General features: G+C 37.3%; 1 long non-coding RNA gene and 1 pseudogene across 1 annotated transcript in view; one reads left to right on the top strand and one right to left on the bottom strand.

The window, feature by feature from the left end:
• Nucleotides 1-25663, bottom strand: part of LOC122470402 — a 268015-nt gene that overhangs the window by 165580 nt on the left and 76772 nt on the right. The window lies entirely within an intron of this gene.
• LOC122479174 lies at nt 25537-25651 on the top strand (annotated as a pseudogene).

Here is a 25663-nt window from a genome sequence, read left to right as displayed (position 1 = left end):
GGGTTTTGATAAAACTTCCATCCAGGCTACAAATTGTGGACATTGATTTGAAATAAATTGTGACTGATGATCAGTCGATGACGATTTCCATAATCATTATGCCGTCAGTAATTTATCAAGGTAATGATATTTGTGTCCCTGATGCCACATTCATCCTGTACTGAGGGACTGAAGAACATGCTGTGATTTTTAAAAGCCCTTATTAAGAACCCACGGGTTGTGTTATACTTCCAGCCGTAAAGTAATCAGTGGGATGGCAAAAAGTGAATAAAACATTTACAAAATCCTGCTAGGTTTGTAATAAAATTTTTTTGACAAAGCCTTCTGTAGTAAGAAGACAGATCTTATGCTTAGAGCATTTTAATTAAATCTCCTTTATCAAGATTGTTCAGTGCAGTTTGCCAATATGCTTTGGAAAGAGATATTACAACATGCTGGGCAAAGCAATCTGCCAGAGAGCCCCCTCTTAACCTTCCTGGACCATTTTCCCCAGTGTACTTTCTCTCCTTTCAAACCGCAGTTCCTTCTTCCCAACATGACTTTTTAGCATGTGCACAGTCAACACGTACGTCCATATCCTGCATTGACTCCTGTGAGATGCAAAATTAACGAACAATATTCCCTTCCTTAGTCGGTGGTGGGGGTGGGGGGGACAACTAATGACATTAAACACTAAATGTCATAAGTATCTCTTCGCCAAAAGTGAAACTGAGCTGAGAAAGTCAACAACAGTGATATAATTAACAAAATTAACAAACGTGTTTTGAGATTGCCATAATGGAATGAATTTCGATTAGGTTGCAAATGTTAGGGGATCATTTATATTTTCGTAAAGCATGGCTCAAGCACATATAACCCAATATAGCTTCAAGAATTTTACAAATAGTTCTAGTCTGGCATCTTAGAAGTGTAAGTTACTATAAAACAAAGAACTTTGATTGGAATCAGAAAATAGAGTATTTTAGATATTTGTTTGCAAATTGCAAAACTCCACTGAGTTCATGGAGATAGGTTCCTCGAGGAGATCAGGTATATCATATCATAAAAGTCTTTGAGGTCTTCATTAAATGGATTATATCCTACGAGATGAGAGGTTTTTAATTTTTTTTAAGTTTATTTATTTTGAGAGACAGAGAGAGCGGAGGAGGGGCAGAGAGAGGGAGACAGAGAATCTCAGGCGGGCTCTGTGCTGACAGCACAGCCCCAATGCAGAGCTCGAACCCATGAACGGTGAGATCATGACCTGAGCTGAAACCAAGTCGGATGCTTAACCAACTGAGCCACCTAGTCACCCTGAGATGAAAGGTTTTAATTTTAGTTCTCTGTTCATTGCCCCGGGCCTGGTCTCCTACCTACCCTGCTACTCAGATACATTTCTCTAAATGGGAGAGAAATGCGCGAGGTTCTTAGAAGCAAGTTTTCCTTCTTGTTTTTCTTTGGCAACTGTTACACGTGACTATTTTGGTACTTACATTCATATCTTTCACTCTCCTTTATTGTATTTTTATGGTATAGTATGTTACTTTCATTACAGAGAAGAAATGATGGGCAGGAGGTCTGTATTTAAAGATCAGATAAACATTAAAGTCACTTGACATTGAACAAAGACTTCAGTTTTTCTAAAAGCTAAAATCTCTATAGATACAACTACAGTTGTTATCTCTAAACTTCCATTTGTTATTGAAATACTCTATCTTCACTAGTCTAAAATAATTACTATGGCTTTATGATATCAACTTTTGATATATTTGTATACTGCCTGGCTTAGCTTTCTGGCTTCACATGTTCCTCTAACAGCTAACCAGGCCATAGGAGATGCGTCACTTCCAGTGGCAATGTAAGTTGGAAACTGAATAATTTTGGATGTGTAGAATGGAATGAAGGAAAAAACTGAAAATGAGGCAATATACTTTAAGAGCTATTTTAAAAGAAAGGTAACTTGAGCTGTCTTAAAAAAAAAAAAGGGGGGGCGCCTGGGTGGCGCAGTCAGTTAAGCGTCCGACTTCAGCCAGGTCACGATCTCGCGGTTCATGAGTTCGAGCCCCGCGTCAGGCTCTGGGCTGATGGCTCAGAGCCTGGAGACTGTTTCCGATTCTGTGTCTCCCTCTCTGTCTGCCCCTCCCCCGTTCATGCTCTGTCTCTCTCTGTCCCAAAAAAAAAATAAAATAAAATAAAATAAAAAAATTGAAAAAAAATTAAAAAAAAAAAGCAAAGATGTTTTATTAGGGTAATAGGGAAATTTCTAAGAAAAAAATATTTTGCCAACTGTATTTTGAATATTTTGATAGGAAAGCTTAAGCCATATCACAAAACGAGTAACTTACCTATTAAGAAAAAAAAATTTAGGGAGAATATCTGGATTCACGCAAATAATGGTTTATATCGCAGCAACTCGGTTTGAAGATTTGTAAGCATTATAACTGAAATTGTTAACATTCTCGATATAACAAGGATCACCACACTGTAGAAATCAGGATTTTTGTCAAACTTTGAAAACAAGTTTGAGAAATAAAGCATCCTATGTAGCTTTTTCAAACAAATGCCATCAAAGATATTTTAAATGTCATTTGAAAAAAGTAAATACCAAAATTTATTTCTAGACCTACTTGATACAAAAATGTATCAAGTTTCTATTAAAAACATCCAAGATGATGTATTCTATGCTATTAAATTGTTATCTTGTTAATCAAGCCCTATTGACTAACAAACTACAGTTAAAGCTGTTAGAAATATATTTGTAATCCTTACTTAAACAAGGAAAGGGTAACTAAGAAGTAAAACAAATGAGAATACAGACTAAGAGGTAAGTGGAAATAAATAAAAATAAAAAAAAGAAATCTTGCTATTTCCAACAATACAGATGCCCTAGAAGGTATTATGCTAGGTGAGATAAGTCAGAGAAAGACAAATACCTATGATTTCACTTACAAGTGGTATCTAAAACACACAAAAAGAAACAAACAAAACAGAAACTGATTCATAAATACAGAGAACAGGGGCATCTGGGTGGTTTAGTCAGTTAGTTGTATGACTCTTGGTTTCAGCTCAAGTCATGATCTCACTGTCTGTGAGTTCCATCCCTGTGTGGGACTCCGAGCTGGCAGTGCTGAGCCTGCTCCGGATTCTCTCTCTCTCCCTCTCTCGCTGCCCTTCCCCACCTCATGCTCTCGCTCTCTCTCTCTCTCTCTCTCTCTCTCTAAGTAAATAAATAAACTTAAAAATAAAAATCTGTCACATTTCACTTCTGGTAGAGCAGCTATAATCCAAACCTAAGAAGGCTTAAAAATCAATCAATCAATCAATCAATCTAGACAACAAACTGGTGGTTGCCAGAGGGGAGGTAAGCGGGGTTGGGGGGGGGGGGCGGGCAGGCACAACAGGTGAAGGGGATAAAGAGGTACAAACTTCCAGTTATGAAATAAAGAAGTCATGGGAAAGCAATGTGCAGCACAGGGAATATAGTCAACAATATTGTAATAAGTTTGTATGGTGACGGATGCTAATTACCCTTACCGCAAGGATCATGTTGTAATGTATAAAAGTGTGAAATAACAATGATACACACCTAAAACTAATAGGATAGTGTATGTCAATTACACTTTGATAAAAAAATAAAATTAAATAAAAATGAAGATGAAAAGAGATCACCCAGGGGAAAAAAAATCAAACTAACAAACTGGGGAAGCAGGGAAAGGAGGAAGGGGAGGGAGAGGGAGAAAGATGAGGGAGAGAAGAAAAAAGCAAGAAAGGAGAAAGGGGAATGAAATTGGAGAAGGTACACTTCATTAATGAAAGGATAAAGGAGGTGGGGGAGGGGGGAGATACTTTTAAACCCAATAGGTAGATGAGCCCAAAATAGCAGCTTTGCCTCCGGACCTGCCTTCCTCCTACAAAGGAGAAACATTTATTACAGTGTTTCCTGCAAGTTATGGCAAAACTACAGAGATTACCTGTGTGTCTATCAACAGATCATAACGCGTATTTCAGAACGTTCAAAGATAATTCAGAAGAATTCCAACAATGTCTGGGTAATGTCATACAAAAGGACCTGGGAAAAGTCAACATACATCAACTTGAAGGATGACACCATATTCCATTAGCTTGCTTTTGCTTTGACTTTTTAAGTGGCTTTTAAAAACATTTTTGAATTTTTAAACACATTAAAGAAACACTATAATGCTTTTTAGTGTGTGCGTATGTAAAGTACATTTTTTTTTTCTGCAGCATAATTGAAATCTAATTAATCATTTTCTCTGGAGATTTTTTTTTTAAAGACAACTATTGTGACAACAATAGAAAAATGACTTTGTTCATCACCACTGAAAATGTTTCAGTCGGGGCAACAATAATTTTGTGACAGCCTGTACACATTTTTATTAGTTACGTTCACACAATTTACATAAGAAATTAACTGTCCAACTGAGATGACTGGGGTCCTTACCTCTTTCTCAGGATAGGCATTGTTTCTCTACCTTTTAAAACAAGAAACTGATTTATCAGCTACTTCTATTGTATGGATTTCTTTTCCATTCATGAATTAGGGGGGATAATGTTTCCCCCATTAGTTATAGACTCAAATATTAAGTATATTTCTCATGACGGCTTCAGTGCTGACTTAATTATCTGGAAGACCCTCTTGCTATGGCTGAAATTTGAATCCTTGTTCATACTGTTTATGAGTGAACTGTAAATTTTAGTGCCAAATGGTTATTTTCTGCTTATCCATCTGGAGCCCACAAAACAAATGGATGTGTGGGTTGTTCTATACGGGCAAGCTAGTTGACTCATAAAGGAATCTGTGGTCCTCCCCTTGAATTGTGACATCAGCTCATAGAGTCCCTAACATCAGCCTGTACCCTCTACCAACATTCCTGTATCCAGGAGGCCAGGTCTCCCTCATTGTTCTAGGTCCTTCAAACTATGTTTTGAATTTGAAAACTAATCTTGGAGATTCAGGACTGACACAAATTCATCAGGTCACTCTTTTCCGCTGCAAACCTATTCTTAAGTCTTTCAATTTTTTCCTTAAACAGATTTATTCTTTTGAGCTTGACTATTTCCAATTTTTATTATTATTCGTATTATCACCAAGAATCCTGTAACAAAATACCTTGTTATTCATCTCGTTAGCAATGTTGGGATTGAGTTGATGCTTTGCATATGTCATAGTTCAGTGTTAGTGAAGGCATGTAGAATAGGGTTTCGGGATTAATAATAACTGAGCTATAAACTGAGCATCCATTTATGTCCATATTGTATTCCAATACGGTTATTCATAAAAATATTTGCTTACAAAATCATATAAAATCTCATCTATGTTGTGTCTCATTAATAGGATTTAAAAACTGATTCTGTTTCTGGTTACATTACCAACAATCTTAGAGCAAGCTTCTCCATGTCTCTGTTTCTTCATTTGTGATGTAAAAATCACTAGATGATGCATGCATCTTCCGGCTTAAACGTTCGGCCTCTATGGGCCCTGTACCGTGAGGTGTAGATTTAGGGCCTCATAAGAGGACACTACAGACATTGGAAGATTGTATTCTTTCTTTTTTTTTCTAATTATTAAAATTTTAATTTTATTTGATGTGAGAGAGAATATGTGTGCACAAATACACATAAACACGCGCATGTGAGTGGGGGAGAGGTAGAGTGAGAGAGAGAGAGAGAGAGAGAGAGAATCTTAAGCAGTCTCCATGCTTAGTGCAGAGCCCAGCAGGGCTCTGTCCCACGACCCTGGGATCATGACCTGAGCCAAAATTGAGAGTCGGATGATCCACAGACTGAGCCACCCAGGTGCCCTGATTGTATTCTTTCTTAAACTTTTCTTTTTTTAAATGTTTATTTATTTTTGACAGAGAGAGAGAGAGAGACAGAGCATGAGCAGGGGAGGGGCAGAGAGAGGGGGACACAGAATCGGAAGCAGCTCCAGGTTCTGAGCTATCTGCACAGAGCCTGACGTGGGCTCAAACTCACAGGCCATGAGATCATGACCCGAGCCAAGTCTGACGCTCAACCGACCAAGCCACCCAGGTGCCCCTGATTGTATTCTTTCTTCATTCACTTCAACTTTAAGATGAGATTCTAAATCACATAATTTCTAGAAATAGGAATGTATTGACCTGCTTATTGACAACAGAGGGAACACACTGCACAATTTTTAAAGCCCTTATATATTCCATGAAGTTTTGTGCATCTAACGAACGACAATGGTAGAAAAATAACACAACTAAGTTTAGGTTCAAGTAATATTTTTCATGAGCACTAAAACTGAATTTTTTTTTTGTCTTGAAAAGTAAAGGTCTCCAATTACACATATGCTGGAATAGAACTTTCTGGCAGAACAATTATAGTCTAATAATATAGGGTTTCTTTCAAGTTTATTGATGAAGAAAATCCTATATTGGTCTGCCATCTATTTTTTATCCTTCACTTATAATTTTATTTTTAAATTTTATTTTATTATGGTAAGACCCCTTAACAGAAGATCTACCCTCTTAACAAAATTTTAAGTGTGCAAGAGAGTATTGTAAATTATGGGCAGAATGTTGTACGGCAGATTTCCAGAATTTATTTCTCTTGCTTAACTGCAACTTTATGCCCTTCGACTAGAAAGTCCTCCTTTCCCCGCCTCCCCCTGCCCCTGACATTCTGCTCTTTAATTCTATGATTTTGACTATGTGAATTAGCTTCTATAGGTATAATCATGTAGTATTTGCCTGTCCATGACTGGCTTAACCAGCATTACTGGACAGAATTCCTCAAGATTCATCCATGTTGTCACACACTACAGAAATTTCTGGGCTTTAATTTTTAAGCTCAGGAAGTTAATAGTCTTTGTTAATATTATATATGTATGTATATACACACACACATACATACAGTATACTAGTATATCTACCCAAAGTACCTATCTGGTTTATATATTGTATGTTCAATGTATCTATAAATATACATGTGTCTTATATACATATCTTCTATCTAATATATATAGTGTATTAATACATGTGTCATTAACAACACAACGGATTCACCCAATAAAGGGGGGAAAGAGAAAAAGCAAATGCAAGATTTTGGTTACTAAATGGTTTAAGTTTTTTTCTGAAAAAATATGGGTCATATAAAGCCCATGAGTAGGGTAGTTTTGGGGACAGACTGAAGAGAACTCACTGCACATAACATCTAGTCAAATTAAACTTATCCCTTAAGCTTTCATTTGATTATGGCACAGTATCTATTTTTGCTTAAAAGATACTGTACCTCCATAGCAAGACAGGTTTACTTTTTTTTTTTTTTGAAATTTAACCAGTTAAAATTACCTTAATGCTAAAGGTTTAAGTATGTAAAGCTGTGAAATTACTAATTCGCTGTACTCCCTGTTATAATGCCTTCCATATGGATAGGATTTTCGTATCTAAAATATATCCATATGGAAATTCTGGAGGCATGAATTTCCTCCCGTTGTAGCAACTAAGCTTCCAGCTGCTGGTGTTCTGAAAGCAGCATTGTCTCACCACGGGAGAGCAAGGACACTGTAAAGCCCACTGCTGCTGTACCTTGGGGTGTAGGACCTCGAGGAGGGAAGGCGGTTCCGATTTTTGCTGCAGTGAACAAAACTTATTTTTTACTTAGAGCTGTCATTGTGGTTTGCAATAGTATGACCGTGGTTTAAAAACAATAATTACACTGCCCCTGCAATTTACCAGTTCTATATTTCAGCGCGTTTGTACACTATAATATTGTTTGCAAAAGTGTGGTCCCTGTTCTGTAAGCATCAGAATCACCAGGGGTGGTGGTTGTGATACAGATTCCTGGGCTCCAAGCCCAGGATCTCAGCAGAGATTATGTGTGGAATTTCTCCTCGTTGGTCCCCAGCATCTAGCCCTGAGCCTAACACAATGGGCAGGCAATAAATACTGGTTCAGGGGACGCTTGGGTGGTTTAGTGGGTTAAGCATCCGTCTTGGGCTCAGGTCATGATCTTGCGCTTTGTGGGTCCAGTCCCGAGTAGGCTCCATGCTGACAGCTCAGAGCCTGGAGCCTGCTTCAGATTCTGTGTCTCCTCTCTCTCTCTGCCCCTCCCCTGCCTGTGCTCCGTCTCTCTCTAAAATAAATAAACACTAAAAAAATTAAAAAAAAATTTGGTTCAGAGAATGAATTAATGAACACTACAGAATAAAAATCATTAGTCTATAGTAAAGAGAAAAATCAAAGTGAGCAAATGCAAACCAAATCAAAATTGTCAACTTACTATTAATAGTCTTTAAAAATTGGGACCAAAATAATTCAAAGGAAATCCTACTAAATCTTTAAGTTAAGTTAATGGGAAATTTGACTTATTTTCTAGTAATCCACCCTGAAGACAATCTTACAAAGACATAAAGTATTCTTTTAAACAATCTAATTCTTTCTAGAAGTTCTCTCCATTGCATGCCTGCAGAAAAGTTCAAATCCTAAGCAATATTCTATAATTTCCCAAAGCTAGAGTTTAAAAAGGTGACATAGCATTTAAAAATTTCATAATATATGTATATATGTTTTCAAAACTTATATATAGACAAGCTCCGGGTGATTCAGAGTTTTTGGACAATAAACAGTTCTAATATTTTAAATGTATTCATAGAAAGTCATATAATCAGGAAAGTCGTAAGAACAGCAGGAGAAAGAGATTGAAATACAGTAAAAAAAAAAAAGGTAGGAAAATGACTTTCAATGCCAAAAAATGAACAATACAGTGGAAAACGAGGATGCATATGAGAGAGTTTGTATTTTTCAGAAATGATAAAAAAACTTTAGTATAAATAGTAATATGCAGACTCTGAAAGTTGGGAAACAAGAAAATGGAGGAAGGTACAATATGCCAACAGCACAGAACAGGATGCTTGAGCCACTGAATTCTCCTGCGTGAGTGAAGCACACGTGACCTCTTCCTGTTTGGCTAGGGATGAGGACCATACGATACGATGAATAGTGGTGATCTATGTTTTGCAGTAAACTTAGGGAATGGTTTCTCCTCACTGTGAGACGAACTAGATTTCTTGCTGCCACAAGTCCTGTTTTTAGGACTAAAGCATTAATGATCTTATGAATCCAGGCAGGTATTACCAGTCACTCTGTCCTAAGATCAAAACAGGTACAGATTCTGGACCGGAATCTATGCACCCACTCATGCACTTGCTTGAGAAAAATGATAAGGTGAGGGCTAGATAAGAGGGTTTCTCAAAAACCAAAGTTTACAACATTATATGTATTTTTATATATGTCTATGTATATAGGTATAAAACAGATATATGATATATATTTCTTTCCCTATTCACTAACATTTTAGTCTAAAAAATACAAAGATATATCCAGCAGGTTCTACATTCCAACATTTAAAATAAGCACTATAGCAGCTCATTCAGTTACGCATCTGACTCTTGATTTCAGCTCAGGTCATGATCTCATGGTTCATGAGTTCAAGCCCTGCATCCGACGCTGCACTGACAGTGCAGAGACTGCTTGGGATTCTCTCTCTCCCTCTCTCTGCCCCTTCCCCTTGCTTGCATGGGAACGTGCTCTGTCTCTCTCTCTCAGAATAAATAAATGTTAAAAGAAATTTAAACAAGCACTATAATAGTGAGTAAATGGAAAGAAAAATACGTATAACTATGATGTGGATTTACTGGCTAATAGCAAATTTGAACCAAATTATCTTACCTATCACTAGCTTTTCATAATTCAAATGTAAAATATACTTTATTACTATATAGTTTCAATACAGCCATTGAAGTACTCATGTTAAATATTTAAAAATTCTGCTTACCAAAAAATAGTCCCAAGTTTTGAAAAGAAACAGAGAGCATATATTTCTTAGAAAATAATTCTCCAAACAAACTCAATGTAGTGGTATAATTGATTTAGTCTTTCAGCATACAAATTTATAAACAAAGTAGAAGACTTATTGATCCCCAATACTTAAATATCACATTGCATGAATAACAAATGATATAAAATATGCAAAATAATAGTACATTAGCCTAAATAACACTAATAAATTGCAAGGCTTAGCATGAAATTGAAAATCACTAATGGAACATTGTGCAGTTTGTTCATGCAACAAGCAAAGACTCATACATAATGTAAGAGTACAACTGTTAGCAGCAGGCTCAGGGAGGGCAATTTAAACGTGTTTTTATGGATAGGCTAGATTGATCTGGGAAGTGGCTCCCGAGGAGATTCCACTTACTCCGAAGAGCATCTTGGGAGACTGTCATGATTTTCCATCTGTATCTGAAACTCACATTAGTTAGATAACTTGTACTCTTTAAAATAAGTTTTAGGAGTTGAAAAAAATAGAATTTATTTGAAGGAGCTATACAAAATCACTAGTAATAACGGTCTGGGGTTTCCTTCCATGGCGTACGTACTTCTTTTTGGTATTCAAGTTTTATGCACTTTAGTTAAAAAAAAAAAAAAAAAAAAAAACCTCCTTCATTCTTCAGATAGCACCTAATGTGATGATGTAAGTCAAAAACATGCCTGAAAGATAAGATGCAACTTCTTTGTGTATTGGATCCTCATCGTGGAAAGCATCAATATCATACAGAAGTTAATATATGACAGAGGCTACCTTGGACCCCATCCAAGGGAAGTGAGTTATTGAACAAATCAGAAGGAACTTGTTAGGACTATGTTTTAACCATAAGTTGGTCCCTAGGCTTGGAGATTGATGATAACATTATTAAGCAAAGCTCTAGTGTTTTCTACTTTCATTTTTACCTTACTATCACCTCCAAATTTAATTGGTATTTCAAAAGAGAATATAGTTTGAATTTGAACATTTTGTATCTAAAGGTGAGTGTAAGGATGAGAGTTTGAAGGTGATATGAAGTTGTCAAAAGTCATAAAGCTGCTACTAATTTCAAGATAAAAATAAATTGCGTTACTGAAGGAAAAGCTTAGCTAATACAACAGGGAATATAATAACGAGTTCACCTAATATAGTCCCTAAAAGTGAAGAGATTTTAGTCAAAGATGGAATCTGTTTGTAACAGAACACTCTGGGGATGTAGTGTAAGTAAAAATAGAGTTTTGTCCTTCACTCCGTTCTATCCTCAATGGTTCACTTATGAGTTTCCTTCTGAATTATGATCCTGTGGGCTCACTTAAGAATTAGGGAAGATTCAAGTGGTCTTCCTTGCTCATCTGTCATACTGTCTAGGATACGTTAGTGATCAATATCATCAACACAAACAATGTCAATGTTAACATTTCCCTGAAAAAGAGAATTTGAAGCATACTTCATACCATGCTATGCAACTCACCTTAGAGATATCTGGACTTGGCCCATCATGAAACAATTTTGATTATGCTCAGGTGACCTCTTAACATCCTAAGCTAATTGACCCAGCTATGGAATGCTCAGTCAGAGAACACCTGCTTCAGGCATGATTTGTTATTCCTGAGCATTAAATAGTAAATGGATTAGCCAAAAGGGAGTTGCAGAGAAATGTTTATTATGTGGTGCAAATATTAAGTTTTAAAAGATTTTCATAAAACTCATATGTGGGGAATTAGTTATGCACTTAAGTCTAATCAAGAACCCTGTATACGAACAAAACAAGAAAATAAATTAAGCAGTTTGATTTAGATTTAGATGCTTAAAAGGAATAGAGGCTTAGAACAAAATAGAAATTAATAAAGTGAAACTATAATATGACCACTTGTAAAGCATAAAAGTACCTTCTTTCCCTTTTGATTTTCATGGATAATAAAAAGAAAAATAGTATTTCAAATCGCTACATTCTAGTCTAAAAAATCACAGATGATCCTACAAAGCTTCTTAGCTATTTTTTCATGATTTCTGTAATTTAAAAATGATGCCATTTAACCTAACTTTTCATTTAGTAACAAATTTAAAAAGCATATAATCATAAAAGGGTATTTTTATAATGTTACATGTAATCAACAGTCTCCAAACTAGAAAAAAAACCTCATAAATAGAAATTAGTAAACACATTTATAGATAGGAAAGATGCGGTAAAAAATCACATACGTTGCTAAATACGTAGTTAATACATTGAAGGTTACTTTATTTATAACAACGCTCTTTGAATTGATTTGGATGCTTAGGTATCAACGGTGAATAAACTCAGTTTGCTGTTAACATTCAAAGGGCCTTATTTTTATAGATGTCAATTTTTGGCTTCTTTCCATGTTGAGTGGCACATAAACTAATTGATACATTGATAGGATTTTTTGGCTTTCTAAAGAAGTACACAAATCAGTTTTATGCTTCATTTTTCGTATCTTCAAAATAAACGGACAAAGGAAATGTCAGGAGTATATTATTACTGTTTTAAATGACATTTAAAAACTATTTCAAATGAAGTAGTAGTAAGAGATATTTTAAAACCAAAAATAAAAAAGAAGTGAAACACTAAAAAAATGTAAAGAATGGAAAGCATGTATGTGCGAGAAAAATAAATTTATAAGAGAAATCTGTATTTCTAAAGTAAATGTTAGCATGTGATTCTCAGACTTTATGATGTGTGGGAACAAAGTGCACTGTTGATTGAAAAATGGAAATTAGAACCAAAGGGATTGTGATTGAGCAGGTTTGAGGAGGGATCTAGAAATGCGCATATTTTAATGACCTCTTCAAGATTCTTAGATACAGCTGGCCTTTGGGTACACTTTGGGAAATACAATTTTAAAATGTGAATATTTATACAGTCAAAGAACAGGTATCACAAATTGCTGTCCCATGAATTTTAACTTGTCTATAAGATATATAATATGTTTGGTCATTAGGAAGAAAAAGAAAAGTTTGCGTATTATATGACATAAAGTGTCAAAAGAGTAGAATGTAATTATAGGGACAAAAATTCTCAGCTGAAACTACATAGACTTCAGCATTTGGATAAGCATGTCTGCACACCATAAGAAGAGTCTCTTCTAATTCCAGTCTTATTTAGAGCCTCTCTAAATTTACAATTGAAACTGATTGAACTAAAGGGACCATTAAACTATAAAGCATTGACATTGTCTAAGACACCATGGATCCTAAGGGGGGAAAAAAATAATAATAACAAAGAAACCTTTTTCTAAATTATAGTCAGTCCAGAAAATATTCAAGCAAGGGATTGAGTGAAGGTGAAAACCAGAAAAGTAAGCAAAACGTTAAAGTGTGCTTTTGCCTCAGGGAGCCTATGTCAAAATTGTGATCCTGAGATTTGTGATCTCATACTTTCTAGAGGTGGGAGTTCTAAGCCCATGGCTCAACTGAAGTGTAGATTCTAATAGGAAAACTTCCTCCTTCAATGAACCTGGACATCTTCAGCAGAAAGGGAAATAGAAGAAAATAACCTCTGGCCTAGGAGTCTGCAAATAAAATTGTATATATCATAACTAGGAATTAAGCAGGAGTAGGGTGGGGAATCTACCCTGGCAATTCATAATCATAAGCCAGACCTCACCAGTGTTGCAGCCTGGATATACATAATTCATAATTGTGAGGTTCACTCAGAAACCTCAAAATGAAAATTTAGTTTAGAATAGACATAGACTTACAGTATCCAATAGCAATTACAATCATTCTGAAGAAATCTAGCTTTTATTTTATTTTTTTAGAAATCTAGCCATTTTGGTTTTCAAAAAAGAACTGTATGTTTATTTATTTACTTAAAAAATGTTTTTAATGTTTATTTATTTTTGAGAGAGAGAGAGAGAGAAAGAGCGTGAGTGGTGGAGGGGGAGAGAGAGGGAGACACAAAATCAGAAGCTGGCTCCAGGCTCCGAGCTGTCAGCACAGAGCCCAATGTGGGGTTTGAACTCACAAACTGTGAGATCATGAGCCGAGCTGAAGTCAGCGGCCCAACTGACCGAGCCACCCAGGAGCCCTGAAAGCTGTACATTAAAAAAAAAAATAGTTCACAATCAAAAAGTGAAAACAACAAACAGATGAAACATGAAACATATAAGGAAAATAAGAAATCATAAGCAAGAGCCAGTAGAAGTTAACAGCTGCTTCAAACTATAGTGTTCAGAGATTGAAATTATCAGCCTCAGAATTCAAAATAGATATGTTTAAAATGTCTCAAGAAATAAAAAAGAATACTATGAAGAACTCTTAACATTAAATGTGCAATAACTGAAGTTAAAAAAAATCAGTTGATTAGCAATAGTTTAGATGCAGCTAAAGAGAGAAGAGGTGACTTGGAAATAGAACTGAAGAATATATACATATGTATGTATACTGTAGAAATCCCTCTTGAGACATAAGACAGTGAAAATATGAAAGAGATGTTTAAATATATTGGAAATAGAGTTAGGTCTAACATAACTCTTACTGAAGTTTCAGAACAGGAAAAGAGAGAAGGTGGCAGAGGCAATATCTGAAGAAATAATGGCTGAGAATTTTTCAGACCTCCTGGAAATATATCAATCCACCGATTCCAGAATTCTGATGAATAACAGGTATTGTTAATAAGAAGAAATCTATGTGTAGACATGCCATAATGAAACTGCAAGATACCAAAGACAAAAAGAAGATCTTAAATGCAGCCAGAGAGAAAGGACAGACCAACTCCAGAGAAGCAAGAGTTAGAATAACTCGTGAATTTTCATCAGAAACAACACACTGAAGAGGACAGTGATACAATATCTTTACATAGGAAAACAAATAAAACAAAAAGTTCTCCATCTAAAATTCCAGGTTTTAAAACACAGAGATGAAATAAAGATTTCCAAACAAAAACTGACTTTGTTTACTACCTACATACCTTCAACAAAAGTGATTGTACAAGCATGTATGTATACATATATGTAATTAGGTATGTAATATATAAAAATGCACATATGTCTGTATGTATATGTATATATGTGTATGTGTATATATTTATATTCATAAATATGCCTGGTTATATATTCATACATATGTATGTATGTTTGTATATATACTCACATATATATCTATACACACATATGCATACACAGAGAGAGAGGAAAAGAACAATGCTAACAACTACTAAATCTGGGAAAGATGAAGGAGAAATCTTTGAAGTCTTCAATGTTTATATTGGAAAAAAAGAAAGACTAAGAACTAATGAATCAAGCATGCATTTTAAAGAAATTATAAAAAGAACAACAAAACAAGAAAAACACAAAGAAACCAGTAAAGAACAGAAATAATGAAATAAAGAAAAATCAAAAGAGAGAAACCTTATTATTTTTTCTTTAAAAGACTAATAAAATTGTCAAACATTGGGGGATTTTTCAGCATAAAGAATGAAAAAGAAAATGACAAAATAAAAAAAGAATGATAGAAATATTTGATACACATGAATAAATTATGCCAGTAAATCTGACAATTCAGGAAATGAAAAAAAATCTCCTAAAATATAACTTATCCAACTAACCTGAGAAAGAATAGGAAATCTTAGTAATGTTATTAATCTTGTAAGAAACTTATTCTGTAGTTAAAAATATTCTCACTAGTAAAACTCTAGGTCTCGTTTTTTATACAGATTTCTTCTACCAAACATTCAAATAACAGAAAGCACCTATTCTATACAATTTACTCCAGAATGTAGAGAGGGAAAAATACTCACACCCATTTTACGACGCTCACATGTCCTTGATGCCAGAATCTGCCCCCAAAATATCAGATCGGTTTCACTCAGTAATGTAGATGCAAAAGGCATCCAGTAATGTACAGAAATGTATGTCTTATGACAAAGCAGAGTTGTTTCATAAATGCAAATACAGCAGAGGCTTCTTTTCTTTTTTTTAACGTGTATTTATTTTTGAGAGAGAGAGCACAAGCAGGGGAGGGGCAAAGAGTGGGAGACACAGAATCTGAAACAGGCTCCAGGCTCTGAGCTGTCAGCACAGAGCGTGATGCAGGGCTTGAGCCCACAAACCACAAGATCATGACCTGAGCCAAAGTTGGACACGTAACTGACTGAGCCACCCAGGCGCCCCTGTAGTGGAGGCTTCTAATGGTCACTCGGTCCAGGCTTCCCACTTCTTTTTGGGTACACGGGAGAATTTCATTTCCCCACATTCATGGAAGTAGGTTAGGCAAAACGGTTGTGTGCAGAAGTGATGTGAACTGCTTCTGGGTGAGGGCACTGAATGGCCAAAGAAAGATCTTTTGATGCTCTGTGACTGTGATATGATGATCACTGAAGCATGTGTCAAGATGCCTTGCCCACCAGCTCAGGTCTTAGAACTAGACTGAAATAAACATAGGTCACTTGTTAAAACCTGTTGGACAGGTAGCCATCATTGTTTCGATCGAGATTTTGGTGATGCTTATTAATGCAGTGCAGCCTAATCCATAAAAACTGATACAATATGGTTGATTTAACATCAGAAAATCTATAAAAAATGGAATTTACCACATTCACAGACTGAGGAGGAAAATAATAAACTTAATAGATGTAAAAAAAAAAAGAGCCTGTGATAAAATGGAATGGCCATTCATGATACAAAAAAAACAAAAACAAAACCAGAAACCAAAAAAATAAAACCTCTTAAACACTTGGAGAAGTACCTTAAAAAAGTGCCATACAAAAGAGTGAAACACTGAAAATATTATTTTTAAGACTATTCCTTAAGGGTAGCTGCTAATACCACTTTCATTCAACATTGTATTGGAAGGTATAGATGGTCCAGTAAGACAAGAAAGAAAAACTAGTTTAAAAGTTGGAAAAACAAACAAGCAAGCAAAACCATTCCTGTGAACAAATGACACGATAGTCTATATTTCTTCAAATATAAACTATTAGAATAAACAAGAGGTCTTAGTAAGCTTACTAGAAAGTGAGTTGGTATATAAGATTGTGCGTATTTTTAACACTCCAGCAAATAGAACATAAATGTAAAATATACCCTTCACAACAGCATCAAACACCTATAAATCTTTTCTTAAAACTTTTTTTTAACACTTATTCATTTTTGAGAGACAGAGAGAGACAGAGTGCAAGTGGGGGAGGGACAGAGAGATAGGGAGACATAGAATCCGAAGGAGGCTCAAGGCTCTCAGTTGTCAGCACAGAGCCCGAGGCAGGGCTTGAACTCAAGAGCTGCGAGATCATGACGTGAGCCGAAGTTGGATGCTTAACTGACTGAGCTACCCAGGCGCCCTGAAACACCTGTAATTCTTAAGAAAAAGTATAACAAAATACACGCAAAACTGTTACGGAAAAATATCCAAGAAACAGAGCCCTATATAAACAACTGACAAATGAGGTGGTAGGTGGAAATCAATGAGAAAAGGATGAACTTTCAATACATGATATTGTGATAAGTAATTCCATATGAAAAAGAAATCGGACCCATCCCTCATACACAGCACACACAATCCGATTCCAGATTGATGTAAGATCTAAATGTATTTATGCCATATATTATCACAAAACTTTAAACGCTTGTGGTGTTTTAGACCAGAACTTGACGAGAAGTTAGGATTCAGGAGTGGTATGTGTATGTAAAATTATAAATGGCTATTATTTCATCTTAAATATAGACAAGTATGTCAACTCATTCAACAAGAATAAGGGTATTGTCGCTAGAATTAGTATTACTCAGGGAATTTCTAAAGGGAAGGTGGAGTATATGTGTAGGAAAGCAGAATATAACAAACAGGACTGTGATGCTAATGGAAAAGATTCTGGAAGAAAAAGATGAATGAGAATCAGTCTTGCCCTCAAGCTGTTTACATAATACTCATGAAACTTAACTGGCTATTTTTACCATCACAGCCCTCCCACACCCTCCATCCTGCCAAAGGCCATATAGGAAGGGGAGACGGTCAAAGGCAGTTGCACAAGTTAAAAAGTCCAAGGATTTGGAATCACCTAGAATAGCTCCCTGAAAATGTAACCTCTCAAAGAACCCTTTTTGAAGAAAAAAAAAAAAATGAATCCATTGTTTTGAATTCTTAATCAAGACAATTAAGTGAGTGTAATCACTGGCTACTGAATAAGATAACTTGTGGTATTTATATCAATTACATGCACATCCTTTTAATTCTTTTAATTATGTACCTTAATGGTCTCAGTACTGATAGCCAGAAAACAAGGTTTAGTAAACGTGCCACCCTCACCACGTTCTTCATTAAATAAGTGGAGTATTAGATCCTTAGATCTGTCCAATTTCAGCTGAATGTACAACATACTTTCCCGAATCACAGAAAAACATCTTTAAACGCATACTAAGCACACTGAAACTGATTACACTGGCCACCAACAGTGGTTGACTTTGCCCATCACCTACAGGAAGTCATCTGTCTTTGATCACTTGAGCCTCATTATTCATATAATTACTGTAATCATTATGACACTAATGACTGTTGAAGTCTAAACGTGTGAAATTAATTCACTAACAAGTGTAAATAAGTGTCCATGAAAGGACAGTATACAAAATGGGAAATGAAACTTGGGTATTCTGTCGAAAATGAGAAATTAGTACCAAGAGGACAACCCCAGTAGGGTATACGCAGGGCCAGGGAACATAACCGTAGTGTGACCATAGTTAGATTTCAAAATAAATTAATTCATAAAGGTGACCGAATACGCTGACGCGTTTTAAAATTTGAGGGTGACCTGGCTGTGACAAGACACCGCACTGATCACCAGTGCTTTTCAACAGATCTCACTGGCTTGCTGGGTGTCTCCTTTCTCTTCCACAGTCCAATCTCTGTCCTCCCTGAAGCAGAATGCTCGGTCAAATGAGACACATTTAAAAAAATAAAAAAAAATAAATCACATTAGAGAACTTTCTGGGTGGATTTCTACGTTGATTTCTGTTTGGGTAAGTATTGCATTTCTGGCTCCTCTGAATTGAAAAATGGCACTCGGGGGGCGCCTGGGTGGCGCAGTCGGTTAAGCGTCCGACTTCGGCTCAGGTCACGATCTCGCGGTCCCGTGAGTTCGAGCCCCGCGTCAGGCTCTGGGCTGATGGCTCGGAGCCTGGAGCCTGTTTCCGATTCTGTGTCTCCCTCTCTCTCTGCCCCTCCCCTGTTCATGCTCTGTCTGTCTCTGTCCCAAAAATAAAACGTTGAAAAAAAAAAAAATTAAAAAAAAAAAAAAAGAAAAATGGTACTCGGAAATTAATGGTAAGAATAAGAAATCATTTTCTTACGATTCTCCTTTACAAAAATCTCTTTCTAGAGCAACCCCCCGAATCTGTCCCCATCAGGTTAGCTGAGAGCTGGTCTGCAGCCCTCATTTTCTGATACAAGGAAAACCACCCGCCTGACTCTTAAATCCACCTCATAGAAAGCGTGAGCACCTGACAAGATCACTTACAGGTTGGCTCAGAGGCCAGCTCTTCCCCCCTCCCCATGTCAAGGCTGAGGGCAGGAACTTGAGTTGGTCCTGGGGAGATGGGATCCCAGGTGCAGGTGTCTGCCTGCCAGCCACATGCTGCTTGTATGTCAGTTGGCATCTCTGAGTCCCCCCCACACACTTGCTGTGATTCTGAGCCTCCCTGCACCCCACCTCCCCATGCGGTAAGCTCCCCGGAATACTGGTGATTAGGCCCATATTTAAAACGGTTTGTGACTGACAGGACAGAAAAAAACAATGCCTTTCAAATAACAGCACAATGCTTCTTTACAGATTTAGTCGAGTAAGCTGGGCATCTCTCTTTAGTCTAAAACAAACAAACATGACATGGGAATATGTTATTGAAAATGCCATATGTCTGCGCTGGAGAATGAAAAGTTTGCTTCAATAGTAAGTAGAGAGACCACCACGAGCGAGGCAATTTGGGTGAACGCGATGGACAACACAAATCCCCTTCCGTCCTCTGTCGTTTGTTTTGGCATATTTAGTTTTCCCTTTTAAGTTCAGTCTTTCTCCTGCTGCCTACATGAATCCAAAATGCACATCAGGGGGTAATACAGTTGGTCTTTTACTTAAAACATCTAAAGCGGACCTAAAAAAAAATCCCATACTTTACCATTCTCCAAGTTGGAGTTGCCTTAATGAATTAGACAGATTTTTAAACCAAGGTTTAATAAGTTCTCAACCAGGTGCCAGGTGCTGTGTGAGGAGTCAGGTAGATAGAGAGAGGAGGGCACCCCTTGCCCTTGAGAAGCAAAGTGCCTGTGGAGGAGACAGATAACCAAGTAATTCCAACCGAATCAAATACACGGGTCAGTGCCAGTTGTTCAGAACGTCACTGACTGTGTCAGAGAGAGCCAGAAAGAGTTCTGAAAGGAGTAGAAAGGCATAGAAGACCCGCGGGGAGAGTGAACAGAAATGCATGGAAGTGTAAAAAGAGAGATTTTTCCCTCCTGTTAGAAGTGTGAATGTGTCATGTTTGCATGTAAAAGAAATGGGAGCTAGGACAGCAGGGGCCATGCTGGAAGCATCTGGAAAACTTGTAAGGGAGTTGGATTTTTATCTGAAAGGTATAGTTAGGAACTGATCTGAGGTTGGAAGCATGGGTGGGGCACGGGAAGTTTTGTTTTTTTTTGTTTGTTTGTTTTTCTCTTTTACTGGGATAACTCAGCATTTTTAGGCTAATGTGAATAGAATGGAGGCAGAGCCCAGTTAGCAAGCCAGTATAATAGCCCGGGTGGATAATAAGTAGAAGCCGGAATTAAACCAGATGAAGAGAACAAGGAAGACAGAAGAAAGGGATTTATCAGCCAGAGCAGCCAGATCTGGTAATCACGTGGTTGGAGGCATGAGAGGCAAAGGGGGGTAATGCAAACTCTGAGAGTCTCTGATCTACTCTCTCGGAGTCGCCACCTCTAAGGTCAGGGAGTTTATTCCTTTTTTTTCTTTTCTTAACATTTATTAATGTTTGTTTGTTTATCTAAACGGGGAGAGAGAGAGAGAGAGAGAGAGAGAGAGAGAGAGAGAGAGAGACTCTCAAGCAGGTTCCGTGCTATCAGTGCAGAGCCGAACTGTGAGATCATGACCTGAGCTGAAATCAAGAGTCAGGTGGCTTAACCAACTGAGCCACCCAGGTGGCCCACATTGCACTTTCTTTTGACATTATTTAAGTCTTTTGTGAGTTTGCTAGAGAAACAGAAAACAATTACTCAGCATGCTCATGAAGACCAGTTGAATAATCGAAGCCATTTATGGCATCTGTTTTTAACTTTCTCTTGTTTAGATTATACAATCTCAGTTCTTTCAAACCTAGGGCACAGTGTATTGACTTTGACTTTGTTTTGTTCTTTGTCTCCCAATGCTTTTTGCATATTCACATAGTTTTTCAAATGTCCAGGTCAAGTTTGCAATGATTGCCTCTCACCCTAATTTGAAAACATTCTTCCTTTTTTTTTTTTTTTTATTTTTAGAGACTTATTTTTTTTTTAATTTTTTTTTTCAATGTTTATTTATTTTTGGGACAGAGAGAGACAGAGCATGAACGGGGGAGGGGCAGAGAGAGAGGGAGACACAGAATCGGAAACAGGCTCCAGGCTCTGAGCCATCAGCCCAGAGCCCGACGCGGGGCTCGAACTCACGGACCACGAGATCGTGACCTGGCTGAAGTCGGATGCTTAACCAACTGCGCCACCCAGGCGCCCCATCATTCTTCCTTTTTCACATCACCGTGCCTTGTAAAAATCTCATGGTTGAGTGAAGGATACTGATTGTCCACTCTGTATCTCTGCCTCTCTTCAAGCACCGGCCCACCCTCAGGGCAACCCGTGTGCTTCAGATGATGCTACCTGTTTCCTTCGCCCCTCAGCCTTTCCCAGGGTTCTTGCCCATTAATCTAAAAGTAATTCCATCCCAATGGCCAGGGATTGGTCAGTGTCTAAGAGCATGAGATATGATTTTCTAGGGGCGAGAAACAGCAAGTCTCTTAGTGTTCTATGGATGATACTTCGGGGTCATGGAGGTAGATACGTCATAGAAGTAAAGCCTAGAAACAGCCCGCTCACTTCTGCCCCAAGGAGAAGCTGGTTTATGGAGGCAGGGAGAGCTAAGAGGACTGCAGAAAAATGTACCCAGAACTACGAAGCTAACAGAACACTGAAACTCCACCCTTCTGTGCTATTTGGTGAATCAATTGGTTTTCTTCTGCTTTAAGCTAGTCAGAGTTAGGTTCTCTAGCAGGCAGCTAAAAGAAACCATTCTTTTACGTATGAACACATGATGATGTCTGATTTCCTTTTTTTTCTTTTTTTCTTTCAATAAATTTTTTTTGATGTTTATTTATTTTTGAGAGAGAGAGAGACAAAGAGAGAGACAGAGATAGAGGGCAGGGTTGGGGGAGCAGAGAGAGAGGGAGACAAAGAATTGGAAGCAGGCTCCAGGCTCTGAGCTGTCAGCATAGAACCCGATGCAGGGCTTGAACTCACAAACTGTGAGATCATGACCTGAGCTGAAGTCAGATGCTCAACCGACTGAGCCACCCAGGTGCCCCTCCTTTTGTTTTTTCTTAACAAAGACCACATTATAAACCTCCTATTTCATTGCTTCAGCATGTTTACAGATGTTTTTTTAAGTTTACTTATTTATTTTGAGAGACAGACTGAACACAAGTGGGGGAGGGTGGGGGGGGAGAAAGAGGGAGAGAGAGAGAGAGAGAGATTGAGAGCAAGAGCGAGAGAGCAGGAGCAGGGAAGGGACAAAAAGAGGGTTGGGAGAGAGAGAATCCCAAGCAGACTCCATGCTGTTAGTGCAGAGCCCGATGCAGGGCTTGAACCCACGAACCACCCACGAACCACCCACGAACCACGAGATCGTGACCTTGGCTGAAACCAAGAGTCAGACACTTAACTGACTGAGTCACCCAGGCACCCCAGATAGAATAGATACACTTTGATCCACCTTGTACTCAGCACTCTGGCACCTGCCGTGGAGAACACAAATGAAGTAGAAAAGCCATGGGCTCTACTCTGAGGTCATAACGTAGTTTGGAAGACAAGAAACACACCCGTTGTTCACCATACACTTTGCAAACAGCATAGGACGGTTTGTGGCTGCTCAGAGATGGAAGGGATCAGTGTAGGATGATGATCGGGATGGGGGTAGCATTTGGTCAGCTAGGATACTGGATGGTATTTCAGTGAAGGGAGAAAGAAAAACCAAGGCATGTTATGTTTCTGAGGCAGTTGGGAGGTGGACTTGTCTGCAGCAGCATCAACCACCTGGGGAAGCAACAGAAATAAGGCTGAAGGTCTGGAGAGACAGGCGGGGAGGTTAAGGAAGGCGTCATGTAATCAGAGTACAAAAAATACACAAAGTCTTCCTCCCATATCATTGCCAAGTGTTTCGTATTGTTTCTTCAAATTCCTCTGTACCAGGAATGACTTGGAAGCAGAAGCCAGGTCTTAATCACCTTTGCATACATATGCGTATATTTGTGTATATTGCCCATGCTCCAAGCAGAACCACCCCAGAATGGGCTGGGCTAACTCCGGGATCCTTGCAGACTCTTGGCCACTTGCTCCTGGGAAATAGTTTGTCTCCCTCTGTAATATCATCTTAGTAGCCCCTATTTTATCCTTTGTGTAACGGATTAAATATTGGCTGGTTTCTGGACCAGCAGTACTGCTTGATAAGTTCAACCAGCCTAGCTGAATCTGTTCTCTACAAAGCTTTGTTCTTCCTTACCCAGTGCCCTGGGATTGATGTGCATGAAAGCAGATTTTTATGACATTTTCCTGTATTTTTCAAAATATGGAAATTAACCAGTAATCTTAGAAAAAGACTGGGATATCTTATTTTAATTTTTTTATAGTAGAGATAAGATTCCTTTATGTCTAGTCTTTTATAACTCTCAAAAAAAGAGTTTTACTGGCACATTAGGCACATGTTAATTAAAATGGTGGGTTAATGTTTTAAGGGTCATAGAACTGATGGCAAAAATATTAAATAATAACCATTTGGATTTTCGAACTTCTATAGCAGGAAATCAAACTGGGAAAATAAAATTTCTATGACTATCAGCTGGACCCATTAGAATTATACCTACCCATAATAAAATCACCTTGTAGTTTTGTAATCTTTATTCTTAAGTTGGGAAAAGTAGAGAATTTAATCACAGATTCTTAAAATTTGTGGTGGGCAAGGGATAAGAATGAGACCGTTATCTCTAAGTCATAACAAATTTCTTTTAAATAATATGCAAAATAAAAACAAAGTTTATTTCCTGCTTACCTTTGTGTCATTTATATTTAATCAGAAAAACATTTTTTTTAAATTTAAATTCATGTTAGTTAACGTATAGTATAGTATTGGCTTCAGGGGTAGAATTTAGTGATTCATCACATTACATATAACACCCACTGCTCATCCCAACAAGTGTCCTCCTTATGCCGGTCACCCCTCTAGCCCTTCCTCCACCCACCTCCCCTCTAGCAATGCTCAGTTTGTTCTCTGTATTTAAGAATCCCTTGAGGTTTTCCTCCCTCTCTGTTTTTATCTTATTTTATTTTTCCTTTCCTTCACGTATGTTTATCTGTTTTGTTTCTTAAATTCCAAATATGAGTGAAATCATAAAATATTTGTGTTTCTCTGATTGACTTATTTCACTTAGCATAATATATACTAGTTCCATCCATGTTGTTGCAAATGACAAGATTTTATTCTTTTTGATTGCCAAGTAATATCTCATTGTGTGTGTGTGTGTGTGTGTGTGTGTAATGTATATATACATATAATGTGGGTGTGTGTATATATATATTATATAATATATAATATATTATATACCACATCTTCTTTATTCATTCATTTATTCATTCATTCATTTCTTTCATAAGCATTCCATAGTTTTCAGCATACAGATCTTTTGCCTCTTTGGTTACATTCATTCCTAGGTATCTTATGGTTTTTGGTGCAATTGTAAAAGGGATCGATTTCTTGATTTTTCTTTCTGTTGTTACATTATTGGTGTATAGAAATACAACACATTTATGTATGTTGATTTTATATCCTGCTACTTGCCTGAATTCATGTATCAGTTCTTGCAGTTTTCTGGTGGAGTTTCAGGATTTCCGTGTAAAGTATCACGTCTTCTGCAAAAAGTGAAAGCTTGCCTTCTTCCTTGCTAATTTGGATGCCTTTTCTTTCTTTTGGTTGTCTGATTGCTGATGCTATGACATCCAGTACTATGTTGAACAACAGTGGTGAGAGTGGACATCCCTGTTGTATTCCTGACCTTAAGGGAAAAACTGTCAGTTTTTCCTCATTGAGGATGATATTAGCTGTGGGTCTTTCATATATGGCCTTTATAATCTTGAGGTATGTTCCTTCTATCCCTACTTTCTTCAGGGTTTTTACCAAGACTGGAGCTATATTTTGTCAAATCCTTTTTCTGAATCTATTGAGAGGATCATACGGTTCTTATCCTTTCTTTTATTAATGTGGTATATCACGTTGATTGATTTGTGGATACTGAATCACCCCTGTGGCCCAGGTATAAATCCCACTTGATCATGGTAAATAATTCTTTTAATGTATTGTTGCATTTAATTTCCTAGTATCTTGTTGAGAATTTTTGCATCCATGTGCATCAGGGAAATTGATCTATAATTCTCCTTTTTAGTGGGGTCTTTGTCTGGTTTTGGAATCAAGTCTACGGCCATACCACCCTGAACGTGCCCGATCTCGTCTGATCTCGGAAGCTAAGCAGGGTCGGGCCTGGTTAGTACTTGGATGGGAATCAAGGTAACTCTGGTCTCATAGAATGAGTTTGAAAGT

This window comes from Prionailurus bengalensis, chromosome B1, assembly GCF_016509475.1.
Source record: "Prionailurus bengalensis isolate Pbe53 chromosome B1, Fcat_Pben_1.1_paternal_pri, whole genome shotgun sequence".
NCBI classification, from domain to species: Eukaryota; Metazoa; Chordata; class Mammalia; order Carnivora; family Felidae; genus Prionailurus; species Prionailurus bengalensis.
This window is presented reverse-complemented; position numbering and strand designations above follow the sequence as displayed.